The sequence below is a fragment of the Copadichromis virginalis genome, unplaced genomic scaffold (genome assembly GCF_057382275.1).
Source record: "Copadichromis virginalis isolate Kocher_CV1m ecotype Utaka unplaced genomic scaffold, C_Virginalis_male_GT1.1 unmapped_scaffold_1, whole genome shotgun sequence".
Classification (NCBI taxonomy): Eukaryota; Metazoa; Chordata; class Actinopteri; order Cichliformes; family Cichlidae; genus Copadichromis; species Copadichromis virginalis.
The window spans coordinates 10308645-10322691 of NW_028188589.1; the positions used below are offsets into that span (position 1 = coordinate 10308645).

The window sequence follows — 14047 nt, forward strand, 5'->3', positions numbered from 1 at the left end:
TCCTGATCATCCAGACAGATTTGATGTTTATCAGCTGCTGTGTAGAAATGGTCTGACTGGTCGCTGTTACTGGGAGGTCGAGTGGAGAGGAGACGTTTTTATATCAGTGAGTTACAGAAGCATCAGAAGGAAAGGACGCAGTGACTGTGTGTTTGGAGGAAATGATCAGTCCTGGAGTCTGTGGTGCTCTGATGATGGTCCTCGTTATGTCTGGCACAATAACAGTCGAACATCCATCTCCTCCTCCTCCTCCTCCTCCTCCTCCTCTGTCTCTAACAGAGCAGCAGTGTATGTGGACTGTCCTGCTGGCACTCTGTCCTTCTACAGAGTCTCCTCTGACACTCTGATCCACCTCCACACCTTCAACACCACATTCACTCAAACTCTTTATCCTGGGTTTAGAGTCTTCTCTCCTGGTGCCTCAGTGTCCCTGTGCTGAGTGGAGTGTAAAGAGTGTCTCCTGTTACAGAAACACTCTGACTGTTGAACAGATAGTTCAGTCTGTACATGTCTGTCTCTTTCACTCACAAACACGTTTTCAGATTCATGGATTCAATCAGTTGATGTTTGAAACTCTTCTAAATGATTCCTTGTAAACTTCTTCCTCTTCAGTCACAACCAAACAGGAAGTGATGTCACATGTGTTCCTGTCCACACAGCAGAATGAGTCTATTGCTGACAGTGATGTACAAACAGAGTGAGCATTTCTGAGGCCCAAAATAAACTGAGTAGTTCACTGAATGAACAATGGACTGTGAGCTCAGTTCCTTCATCATTAGTATGGATTATATATGTATATGTATTATATTAGTATCATATATATCAGGTGCTGCTGCTTTCAGTCATTGTGCAAATGTGCTGTTTGTAAGCTTGTAAAGCTGCAGTCAGCTGAGACTGAAGAAGTCACCTGATCAGTGAGCAAACGTTTCTGAAAACGTCCAGATGAACAGAATCAACCTTTTGGGATCAGCCAGCAATGCAGCATCATTGTTGTTCAGCTTCAGAGGTTTGCAGGAATGAACTGATGACCAGAAACAGCTGCAAAGTCCAAGAAAATACCAGCTGGAGTTCAGCTGCATTTGAAGAAGTCAAAGAAAAGTAAGGATGGCAAAGGGCGACGTTTTCTTCCAAAGAGCTGCAAACATGGTCGACGCCTCATTAGAAGAATCATCTGGACATTTGTGAGGAACTCTAACCAAGAAAGCAACGTCACACAGATCCAACAGACAGTTTCCATGACTGCAAGTGTTGAGTGGAAAAATGCTACATTGCATTATTGCATCCTCTCACCACAGGAGGCGCTGTTGGCACCACTGATTGCTGATCAGCTGTTCTCTGATGATCTGATTGATACTGTGAATAACGGGACTCACTGAACTCTGTGACACAGTGAAGATTACAGAGTTTAACTTCACCCTTTAAGACTGACCACAGAACCAAGTCCGCCAGAGCTTTTGTTATATTTTTACATGCTGTGGAGCCATTTGTGGGAGCATTTCAAGTTGCTATACATCAATACAACTGTTATAGCCCTAATTTTAATAATATGTATGCATTAAGTCCATAGTAACTACATAAACTGCAAAAAAACCTCTGCTCATCCATCTCTGTGTGTATCAGGATACATTTGGTTCATAATACACAGAAAAATCAGAGTTATTACCTGTAATAAATGTGAAAGATTCCTGCAGTGATAACCAGGCAGGACTGAAACACATCCAAGCTGTCACCACGGTAACAGCACCGCCCATCCACAGGTGAGGGGAGGAGCAAAAAGAGGGACTTTGACCATTTTATACTGAAAACACTCAACTAATGTTTCTAATATGAAACAAATAAGCCCACATTAATGTGAGCGTTTATTAAATAATAATAATGATGATTTCCTCCTGATCTCATTTCCACAGCAGAGAAAACTGTGGTGTATATTGAGGTGGAGGGTGTGGTCTGTGGCTCAGGTGTAGAGTGAGGGTGGGGTGCACCACAGCAGCATGCTGGGACTGCTGAGGGTGGAGGAGGGAGTGATGATGACATCAGAGCTGCAGCACAGAGACCAGTGAACACACAGTCTGTTCATCTTTGCATAGATACAATATACAGCACAATATTGAATGACAGACACGCTGTGGGAGCTTCCACAGATACACTGACGTCAGCATCCAGAGTCCTCCTGCTGCTCCCCCCTCAGAGCCCCGTGATCAGCACCAACACATTCAGTTAGATGACAGAGTCCAGCTGCAGCTAGAATCAGCTCCCCTCTGTGAACAACAGCACAGCGTCAGTGTTTCACACTCAGTGAAAGGAGGAAACAGCAGAAGAACACCATGTGTGCTACGTTTCCCAGGACACACTACAAACTGCACAAATACAGAGCAGCACGTGGAAGGACCTGGAGCTGCATTTACAGAGCTGCAGACAGCGTGATGTCCTGTATGGACAGGTGGAAGGAACCAAGTCCTCAGCTGGAACACTCGTGTTTGTCCACAGACAGGAAACACAGCAGGAAACTTCCTCACAGAAGTGCAGCTCATGGATAACACACTTCCTGTCAGTCAGAATGAGGCTGCAGCCAAACACAGAAAGGTGTTTTTGTCCAGATGAGCCCAGAGAAGAAACACGAGTGTTCACAGACATCAGAAGCTCAGAGAGGTGAAACATGAGGTTGGAGTCCTCGTCAGCATCCAGAAGAGCTGCTGTGAAACCCTGAGTACTCATGACAGACTCTGATGGCACAAACACATCATGATTCAAACAGAAAGACAAACATGGAGCTCCTGATCCTCCTGCATGAGAACAAGCTGACATGAGCGCTGTGTCTGAGAGTGTCTCCCTGTCACAGTGACAATAACACAGCTGCTGCTCACAGTCATTAAACTGACCTGAGGTCAGCTGTGCTCCTTACATATGAACCATGTGACCTCACATCAGTGCTGTGGATGACTGTAGTCATAGAAGAGTAGAGCTGTAGCAGGTGGTGTGAGGAGGAGGTGGTGTATTGTAGTTAACGCAGTACTGAAACACTCCAGCAGAGGGCGCTGTTAAGTCCTTATTGTAACACAGTTACTGTGTGCAGTTAGACTTCATACATAATCTGCACTTATTTCCATCAGACATGCTGTCAGTAAATGATTGGTTTCTATTGATTCTACTTCCTGTTGACTCGTTTGATGACAGTGAAACAATCACAGCTGATTGTGTGATGATGTAAACTGTCACTGTTACATTCAGTGTGTGTGACATAATGTTAGTGCAGGCTGATAACAGCCTGGTTCTGTTAGAAACACATGAACGTGTCCATAGATCAGTGTGTGTTTAACATGAGAGCTTCAGCCCTGCTGATGTGTTAAATAAAGACATGCAGGAAAACTGATGAGACTCTGAAATAACTCTTTATATTTATAATGTAACTCTGCATCAAAAGAACAACAAAGGATCCCAGACAGGTTTCTGTGAACAAAGACCATTCTGATGTTTCTGTGTTTCTAACACTTTGACATTATTAGTAAACAGACTGCAGTGAGCAGCATTTATAAAGAGCTTCTATATAAAGATATGACAGCTGTTTGACAAGTTTATCACTCTGTGTTTGGACCTGATCAGTCCAGCTGTTTACTTGAAACATGTTCATTTACCTGTTCTGTTATATTCATGTTCTTGTCTCTGTTGAAAACACATTTTAATGTCCCTCAGATTTTTCTCCCAGATGAATAAATATAAAAATGACACAAACTGACTGCAGCTACTTTTTGTCCTTTCTGTCAAAAACCTTCATGTGACTCATGAGAGACACGTTTCAGCTGTTTGTGACAGATCAGAGGCCAACAAGTCATTTATAACACTTTCCATCATTGTTTAAAGTTCTCAGTGTTTCTGTGTTGCTGCGTATAGGATCTCCCAGCATCATCACTGTGCTGTCCAATCATTGTGTGCGAGGTTACCCTTATAGTGCGATGTGTGTTTGCACAAAGAGAAGCATGTGTGTCAAATATAAATAAGCACAGAACAGAAACAGCTGCTCGTTTCTTCTGTTTAGAGTCAAGTTAGTGTTTTGTGTCTTTGTTTGAGGCCTGATGTCGAGCAGAGGTGTGTGTAACTGCACTGCTCTGTTATATGTGTGAAGTGTGTGCTTCTCTTCAGCATCATCTTTGTCACTGCTGATTCCTTTGTGTCATCATGTGTTGAGAAGAGAGAACAGTTATAACGGAGGAGCAAAAGGAAGCCCTGAAATCTGCATCAACAAGGAAGTGTTGGCTCACCAGTGATCCCAGCAGAGCCACTGGTTTGGCTCCAGTTGTTCTAGATTCAATGATGTTGTTGCTACAGATACATGTCAGCATCTTTATTGAATTTAATATGAAGCAGAAATGGTGTCATTAGGAGAAGAAGAGGAGAACAAGTCCGGCGAGGAGGCAGCAGCTCTTAAAGATGAAACAGCAGCTCAGCCCTGAGCTCAGAGAGCTGCACATGAAAAAGCTCCTCAAGCAGATCCTGTCAGAGGTTTGTCATCAACAGGAGGAACTGTTCACATCATAGGATGAAGATGCTGTCAGCTGGATGAAGAAGGTTATTTAATGGCTTCAACAACAAATACAGGAAGTGGACTTTCAAATACTAGATTCACTTTAGACTCACAGAGAAATGACTCAACCAGCTGTGTTTGACTCTATGAAAGGTCAGTGTGTGTCTGCACACAGACTGTTGTGTTGGACTGTTATTCAGTTGTCTGCTGAATGTTTTCAAATGTCTGCATCTCAGCTGTGATGAGGCTGGGGGTCATGGGAGGCCACCGTAGCAGCCTCTTCAACATCATGACATCATCATAAATGCTGCTGGACTGTCTGATGGGCTGACGGTGAAAAAGCCGTCGGGAAGGAAACAGAAGACATTTCAGAGGCTGCAGCAGATTTCTTTGATTCGGGGCCTTTTTCAGCTTTATTGGACAGAGCAGTGAAGATAAGTGACAGCAAAGCAGAGAGAAAGGGGGCGTGGCCCGGGTCAAAGCCAGGCCAGCTGCTCTCCACCTCGTGGTCACCTGCTCATCCTAGTGAGCTCCACCAGCAGCCCTTTCACACACTTTACACTGTCAAACACTGTGTGTGGACCTCAGCTAACAACAGGCTACATTTAAGTCTGGACTACATGCTTTTATATTGTTTTTATTCCATCAGCAGCTCAACATCATGAGCAGCTTTGACATAAAGACATCAAACTCAAGCTGACTTTAAACTACTTTTAATACAGGGGCTCAAAAACAACAACATCTTTATTATATATCAGGACACAAAGTCATTTCATCTCAAAGGGAAACAGCTTTATTTGGAATAACCAGCACTATCAACTGGTTTGGGATCTCCACCAGTTTCATGTCTTTGCAGCTTCTCCAACAAAGTTCCTGTAAAATCAGCATGTTTGTCTTTATTGGTTTGATAGTGATTGATTATTCAGTCCCAATCTGCTGTCATCTAAAGAACAAAATGATGTTTCTATGAGTCACAAAGCTCCAGATGTTGTCGGCTTCACAAAGAAAACAAAGAACTTAAACACAAAGTGTTTGGAGCCAAAATGTTCCCAAGCTGCTCTTTTTGAAATGGCAGAGGTACAGTGGTGTCTAACAGCACACTGTGGAAGGCAAACATGTTATTGTTGGATGAAACTTCATGAATCCTTTGTAGATTTGAGCTGTTGGAGCCTTTCTTTTCTCTTCAGGTGTACAGATGCTGAGGAGGCAGGTGAAGCAGGTGGAGCTGTTGTGATGCTGGCAGAGGGTGTGTCTTAGTAACTCTGTGAGGCAGAACTGGATCCAACATTGTGGATGTGTTGATGTTGGAGCCATTAAGAGTCTCTGGCCACACTGTAGGATTTCCCTTTGATCCACTGTGGGGGCATTTTGGAGTCTGTCAGTGAAACTCTTCATGTTTGTGTTTGACTCCAGTTTATAGAAACAGAGGAATGTGTCATGCTTTTGTTCGGCCTCCACAAATACACACATTTGTTCATTGGTTGGACTTTTTGGAAGGAGACACATTGAAAACCATGTTAATAAGATCTTGTTGTTTCCTGTGGATCCGACACAGAGAGTGGACTTCAGACAGAAAGCGTGGAAGAGATTTTAGAGGCCGTGTGTGGCAACAGGAAGTTTCTGTGTGTTTGCTGATCTTACATGTGGAAAACAACACGTGATGTTTGTGAAGTTCTACAATGATCATTGTTCTCACAGCATTTTGAGTGGGAACAGTTCAAACTGGGAGTAGTGGGAGTTATTTACTGATTGAAACAAGCTGAATGTTTCTGTGACGATGAAGATCAGCAGCTCAGCTGATCAATGAACTGACATCTATCAGTCGTTTCATGAGATGAAGTCATCAGCAGACATTTGTTCTGACTGTGTGATGAATGTCAGAACGTCAGGGCTCTGCTTTAGTCACTGCTTGATGATCATTGGCTCATTGTTGAATCCAGGGCCCAGTCTGACCTCTGACCTTTGCTGCAGGTCTTCTGTGTTATCTTTCATGTCTGATCTTCTGCTGTATCGTCCAAAATAAACATCTGGATCATTTCCAACACTTCAGCAGATCTTTAGTTTGGGCAGTGCAGCACAGAATAACACATATTGTACTATACTGCCCACTTCCTGATCTTATTGGATCTGTGTGTGAGGTTGGTGAAGGAAACACATGTTTACTGAGTGAGTCGCTGCCATTAGGAACTAGTTTTTATATCACAGCCTGGAAATCACACAGGACCATTTCTGCAAGTGAAAAGTCGTCATTGGAGGAAAATGATTGTGTAGTTTGTGCGACTGAAGAATTGTCCCAACTACATGTGCTGCTGACCCTTGACCTTTTCTTTAGGTGCACAGAGGAGTCTGTGGGAACATCCAGAACTGAGGCATCTTGTGTACAAACGTGTTCAGACCAGATGTCAAATGATGTCAGATGTCATCCGTGAATGGATGCAACTGTGGATCGTTCCAATAAAATGAGGCAGTTTTGTAAGTACAAGCCCACTACAACCCATCATCAACATTTTAAATTACATTATACATCTTCACTGATATAAAGCACCACTATTTTAACCTGATTCACTTTTTCCACCCTAACAGTTCATTCCTCAAATCAAACAAGATATTTGACCCTAAAAAAATGCATCAACAAATAATTTTGTAATAAAATATTTATTCTTCAACTTTTACAAGTGAAATCAAACAAGTGTGTTTAAGAGTGAAACCAGAGTGGAAGCTGCTCATACAGAGTCCAACCCAGGCTAAAGTAAGCTGAGTAGAGCAGCACCATCAAAGTGTCGGCTCTCTGGACACGGTGCAAGATCGCCATCTGCAGGACAAAACTAGTTTTCCTCGCCCTCCTCGTCAACATCAAGATGATGTCATCGTACAGCAACTGATTCCCTGTCCGTCTGGAACAAAGCATTTACATTAAAAAAGACATTTACAGAAAATACAAACACCAACAACACATCTCATCATCACATGATATTTTATTATTTATTATATTATATATTTTTATTGTACCATCAACATCAACAAATACCAGCATATTTTCTTTGAGATTGAGTAGAGTGGACCTTTCCCTTGGTTCGCTTCCTGCTCGCAGCATCAGCTGACCTCTGACTTCCTGGTTAAGGTCTCTCAGCGTTGACTGGAATATCAAATCGGACTCACACCATGTTCTTGTAATGTGGTCATGTCTGTCAGCTGTTTGAAGAGCATCTCTGGCCTAAACACAATAGGAAGAACAACAACACGGCTAAAAAAAACAACACATTTCCATATTAGATGAAGGGCACCGTAACTGGAAATGGTAACATTCATCTGATGCTGCTTTGGATTTATCTTCTGTTTTAGACCAACTTTGATCACTTCGAGCCATCTTAAGTCCGTTTGTTCTAACTTCTCACTAACGTCTCGTATGATTTCAGATCCCTGCTGTTCCCCAGCTGCCCTGTAGGTTTGTGCTTTGACCTCCAGAGGGCGACAAATCAGCACAGACAGAGAGCTCCATTCAAACTTTGCTGCCATCAGGAATAATTCTTCAAATATAATCATCAGTGTTTGAGCAGTTATGATATCAGGGACAATCTAGACATGTGTGACAATACTGAACATGTCACATGACACACCTCAAACATCATGTGATCCACTCTCAGTCTGCACTTTCATTCATGACTTCAACAGGTTGAAATGAGCTTTGAAGAAACATTCAGTGAAATAAATCTTTCATGGATTCATGTGAGCAGCAGGTGAACTTTACAAAGAATCAGTGGATTTATCTTCTGTTTTAGATCAACTTTGATCACTTCGAGCCATCTTAAGTCCGTTTGTTCTTCTCACTCACTAACGTCTCGTATGATTTCAGATCCCTGCTGTTCCCCAGCTGCCCTGTAGGTGGCCTCAGTGTGTCTCACACCATTTACAGATGATTACAGGTCGTTTACAGTTCAAACAGGTCCAACATAAGAAATATGCAGAAAATATCCTGCTATAACAGTTTGGGTCAAAGTGCAGATGTTCCAGATGTTCTGAGTCTGTCTGTGTTTCATGTTAACATGTAGATGTTGGACCAAAGTGAAGCTTTTTGATGTGACAGCAGGAATGTGAAGTGTAACTCTGAGCTGTAGGAAATGAAACTAAACGGACTTTTTCTCCTTTATTTATAGGAAAGTGTAGGAGAGCAACAGATGAACAAGCGTTACTGTAACAGGAAACATCAGAGGACCTTTATGTTCATCATCATCACTGTTTCCTTGTTCTGTCACAAACACACAACACTTCCTGCTCTCTCTCTGATGGATCTGATTGGCTGTTTCATTCACAGAGGTCAGGGCGTCACACAAACAGCTTTAACTGCACAACGACACACTTTAAATCATCTGCAGACAAACCTGTGTGTTTGATTTATGAAGAAATAATAAAGACGTGTGTACAGCTGTCCATGAAGCAGCTTCTCACACAAACTCTGACACTTCAGCCACTTTAATTCCTGCAAAGCTGCGTAATAAAGAGCTGTGACTGCTATGAGCTGCTGATGATGACTGCATGAAGCTCTCAGCTGAAGCTTCTTTCATTTATTTTAATGTTAATGTCGCCTTTTTAAGTCTGTGTGAGGATTTTAATGACACACATTAAAGGAGCTTCTTTGATTAGAACCAAATTCATGTTGATTTTCAGCCTGAAATGATAAAAACTTTAATAATTCTGTTTATAATCATCAACCTGGAGACTAATGAAAAGTATAATAGTGAAAGAAAGCCTTTATTATTTGAGTAATGCCTGAATCTGCTCAGAGACGGAGACAACACAGAGGTGTTGATGACAGTTTGACATTAACTGAATTAAAAGTGCTCTTATTGTGAAAATCTGCCTCCTACTTCTTTAAATCATTTTTATGTATTTTTTAACCTCACAGTGAAACATTGAGGCATTAATCTGACACAGTTTGATCAGCAGCTGTGTTTTCACTGACGTTTCACTTTGATTTGTTCAGACTGAGCAGAGAGGATCGGTTCTCTGTGTGCGCACTGCTGAGAAACACAAGCTCATTTCTGCTGTTTCATGAAAAGTGTTATGGAGGAACAAGAAGTTCAGCCTCTAAACTCTCAGCGTGAGGACTGAGTGAAGAGTTTCAGAGCAGAGAGTTTTGGCTCACAGCTTTTAGCGTCTACACAAAGAGACGATTACGCACTTGATCTGAGAACATCTCCACCTCCTACAAACAAACTCTCCTACGAGCAGCTGTCACAACCACAACAGGCAGAAGACTGGATTTCTTCAGGTCAGATTTCATGCAGTTTGCATAAATTGTGTGTCACAGACTTTGTAGTTCACATTTGTGTGACTCGTTTAAATCTTCTCCTCCTGAAAGTGAAACTCTTACAAACACATCAGGCCACAACCTGCTGCAGGTTAATGATTGATCTGAAGGCAGCTGACCTTTGAGCAGGAACTTGTGAGTCTTTTATTGTGTTTAGCACTGCCAAGTGCTGGCCTCTGCTTCCACCATCACATTTACACTGGTAGGTTCAGCACTGCTGCCTGCTTCAGACTGAATCCAGCAGCACAAAGACACAAGTTAATAAAATCAGCATCTATTCCTTTATCACTGCTTTGTTACAGAGGAGAACAACGCTCCAGTAACGCGTAATCCGATTACTTTTTTGAAGTAACGAGTAAAGTAAGGGATTACTATTGCAAAAACAGTAATTAGATTACCGTTACTTTCCCGTAGGAACGCTGCGTTACTGCGTTACTAAAACCGTGATTTTTTTGCGAGAATGTCTCACGACAGTGACGTAAGCGAGTGCGCCGTTAGTGACAACAGCTGTGTGCAGATCAACAATGGATCACATATCGAGTGCAGAGAGAGTATGAGCGTGCAGCGTTTAAAGCATGGAAGTACTGACCTTACTTTGAGTTTGATTCCATAAAAAGTGACAAAAACATTAGTGTCCGCTGTGCGTGGGAAGAAAACTTCTTTTTACAGCGAAAAAACCCCTAAACTTCCAACAAGCACCGAGTAGCTACGACGTAATGGGAAACTCACAGAGAAACTCGCGGATTCTTCCACTGACCGCGGCACACCTGCACCAGGGTAAACCTCCGCCTGCCCCACTCCTGCTATACAGGTGAAAATAGAGCAACAGGACCGCTGAGTCTTTGACTTTATTTATTTTCTGCTGTGTTTTACTTGCATCTATTTGAAAGACTGAGTGTAAACACAAAAAATATTTTATTTTATGAGCTGGAATGTGCAGAAAATAGGTTTAAATGTTAAACTAATTTCTTCCAGTCAGAGAATGTTGCATATAATTAAATGTTTGCTTGATGCATAAAGTTAAAAGATTAAATCTAATAAAACAAGTTTAAAAAGAGACTTTTCCATTTGATTACATTTTGTATGATGGATTATGTAGAAAAAGTAGAATTGGGCTGAAAGATCTATCGCTTTATCACCTACTCAGGTTGGAAATCGTGTTTTTAAAAAGTAACTAAGTAATTAATTACTTTTGAAAATAAGTAATCAGTAAAGTAACGGGATTACTTTTTGGGGGAAGTAATCAGTAATTAGTTACTGTCCAGTGTTGGGCAAGTTACTTGAAAAAAGTAATCAGTAACTAATTACTGATTACTGTTTTCAAGTAACTTGCCCAACACTGGACAGAGTGTTGGCTTCATCACCGACACACGTCACCACATCAGGAAACAGCTGGTTCAGTGAGTATTTAAGGTTCACTGCAGACAAACTGGAGAAAAACGAATCACATGAAACATTTGTTACTGGTTTCTGACCTCGTCGTAGAGACTCACATACCTGTGTTCTGCTATCAGTGTGATCACATGTGCTGGTACAGTTTGCCAGGTTGACCCATGTAACCTCCACTATCCTGTAGACGTGGAATATGTTTCACATATGGATCGCTTCCTTACTCGACTATGACTGTGTGCTTCACAGGTGCTTACTGAAGTGCTGCTTTACACAAAACCAGACAGTAAAAATAAGAACTGCAGGTCCAGACCACAGGTTTATGTGTTGATAATGATGATGTGCAGTCACTCATTGTCACAGGATACTTCCTGCAATGATGCTACGGGTCACGCAGTTCTGCAGAAGTGGAGGAAACAGATGCTTTTCCTAACAGAGACACTTTAACGACTTAAAGAATCTAACTGACACACAAACCTCAGTTTGTCTGACATTCATGAGAGTAAACTGCTCCTGAATGTTCTGTTAGTTCACTGGATGATTGCTCCTGTTTACCTGACTTCAAATGTAAAGATCCCTGAGACAAACTCTCACGAGTTCAGCGGCGACGCGATCGCACAACCAGCCGCGACGTTAAAGGCCGACGCGCTCACTACCTTTGGTTACAGCTCTCAGCTCACACGACATACACAAAAATAATGACGCTGGATGCTTCTGTGTCCTCAGAAACACCAGATCGCTGTTCACGAGAAAAGGATGGAAACGGAGTGAGACATCACTCCCGGCGGACACACAAACACTGTGCTAAGGTTTGTTTCAAAACTGAGCTCCTGGGTTGTGTAGCTGCTGAGTGAGCAGGTGGCACACAAAGACGCGCTGTCAGGAATCATTACATCGAGACTGACAGGACGTCACTGGTACATAAACACTGATCTGTGGTTTACTGACAATGTTCTCAACAACAGACGCACAACCCTGGTTTGGTCTGGTTATTTGTGTTGTACGGCTTCGTTGGTCTGACGAGCTTTTAGGGATGTCAGCAGAAGGATTTCACGTGCTGAGGTCATATTTATGAATCAACCTGAACAGCTAATACTTTACCTCTTTATTTTATAACACATATGAACACGTTATAGTAGATTTGTGCAATGTGTGTTTCACGTCTTTATGGGCGTATAGATCTGTAAACAGGCTGATGGGTGTGTGTCTGTTTATTGTAGCGGTGCAGAAATGTTAAAAATGATGATAATAACAACACTTCTCACATCAGGCTACAACACAAACCTCCTGATAGCTGCAAACAGCAAAACCCCCAACGACAGGCGCACAAAGAGCGAGCAGGGACCCACCCTGACAGCATGTGAGCCTCCTACTACGACTCACTGTGGAGCAACACAACACCAGGAGACGGAGGATACGAGAGAGGATACAACTGCTGTGGGGGAGCAGCCACACACTCCACAGGAGACGACGGGGTGAGAGATGGTTCGGTGCTCCTAACATCATGTGGACGCTCGTCTGCACATAAACAAACCCCACCCCACCGCCTCCTCCTTTCTCTTTTTGCAGGGTGGGGTGCTCCATCCTTACACACTTTGCACCACGTGGCTCTCCATCTATTCGTTTACCTTCTTGGGTCTCTTCCTCCTCTGTCCCAGCCCGTTGAGGCGATCGCTGGGGTCCAGCCTGTAGTGGGAGTGGCTGTCCTCGCTCATCCTGTCCCCGTCCACTCCGGGTTATTCCTTTCTTCTTTCTGTCCTCTGAATCGAGCTGACCTCTCTCCTCTCTGGTCCTCGCTCTCTGAGCCGGCGGAGCATGAGAGAGAGGAGTGGTTGGGGAGAGGGAGGGGAGACGAGCGAGGGAGGGAGGGAGCACAATGGTGTTGCCATGGCAGCAGCTGCCACCAGTGTTTATGTGGAAACCAGAATAGTTGCCACACGTTGCCTCACTCGCACACTCGGCAGCCATACGTTTGTGTGCGACCTGCCCGTGGCTTCCTCGTTACAGACACACCGAGAGGAAACGCTCAGACACAAAGGCCGAACATGAACGAACACTCGTGTGTGGGAGGAACAGGGCACAGACTCCACGCCGTCGTTAAAGATGGCGTGTGTGCTAAACGGAGCTGTGCGCTGATCGATCAGTCAAGTGAAAAAAACAAAGGAAGCTGTCTGGATGGAGTTTGCTGCTCCCACTAATCAAAGAGATGCATCACAGCTGGAGCTGATTGATGCACGAGCCACCGTTTGCACCACCGACTCCACGCTTGTGTTTCCTTTCTGCACCATGTTGTTAACACTGACCCCACACTGTGTTCATGAGCTAAAGAAATCAGGATGATTGATTGATTTCACTGACTCGTCTGCACAAAGCATTTTGTAGGTTACAGCGTGAAACGACTGTAATCTCCACATTTACACTCACAGTTTCTGTTTTACTCTCAAACTGATCAATAACAGCTTTCCTGTGTAACAAACACACAAAATAAAACAACTGTACCACCAAATCAAATCAAATCAAATCAAATCACTTTTTATTGTCACATCACATGTGCAGGCACACTGGCACAGCACATGCGAGTGAAATTCTTGTGTGCGAGCCCCACAAGCAACAGAGATGTGCAAACACAACAACACAAACGAGCAAAATACAAAAATGGCCAACCTGAAACTAATAAATATATGTACAATATATAATAGTGTATGCATTTCTGGATGTGTATACTAAATATTTTCCTACGTGTGTGTGTGTGTGTGTGTGTGTGTGTGTGTGTACACATTTTTACAAATTAAATAGTAAAAAAATAAAATAAAATAATAATAATAATAATA

At 42.8% G+C, this 14047-nt stretch overlaps 1 long non-coding RNA gene across 1 annotated transcript in view; it reads right to left on the reverse strand.

The window, feature by feature from the left end:
• LOC146679808 (uncharacterized) overlaps positions 1 to 13722 on the reverse strand; it is a 180381-nt gene extending 166659 nt beyond the window's left edge. The window contains exon 1 of the long non-coding RNA XR_014918485.1: positions 12845 to 13722. This is a non-coding gene — a long non-coding RNA (uncharacterized LOC146679808). The remainder of the gene's footprint in view (positions 1 to 12844) is intronic.
• Positions 13723 to 14047: the final 325 nt, after the last annotated feature.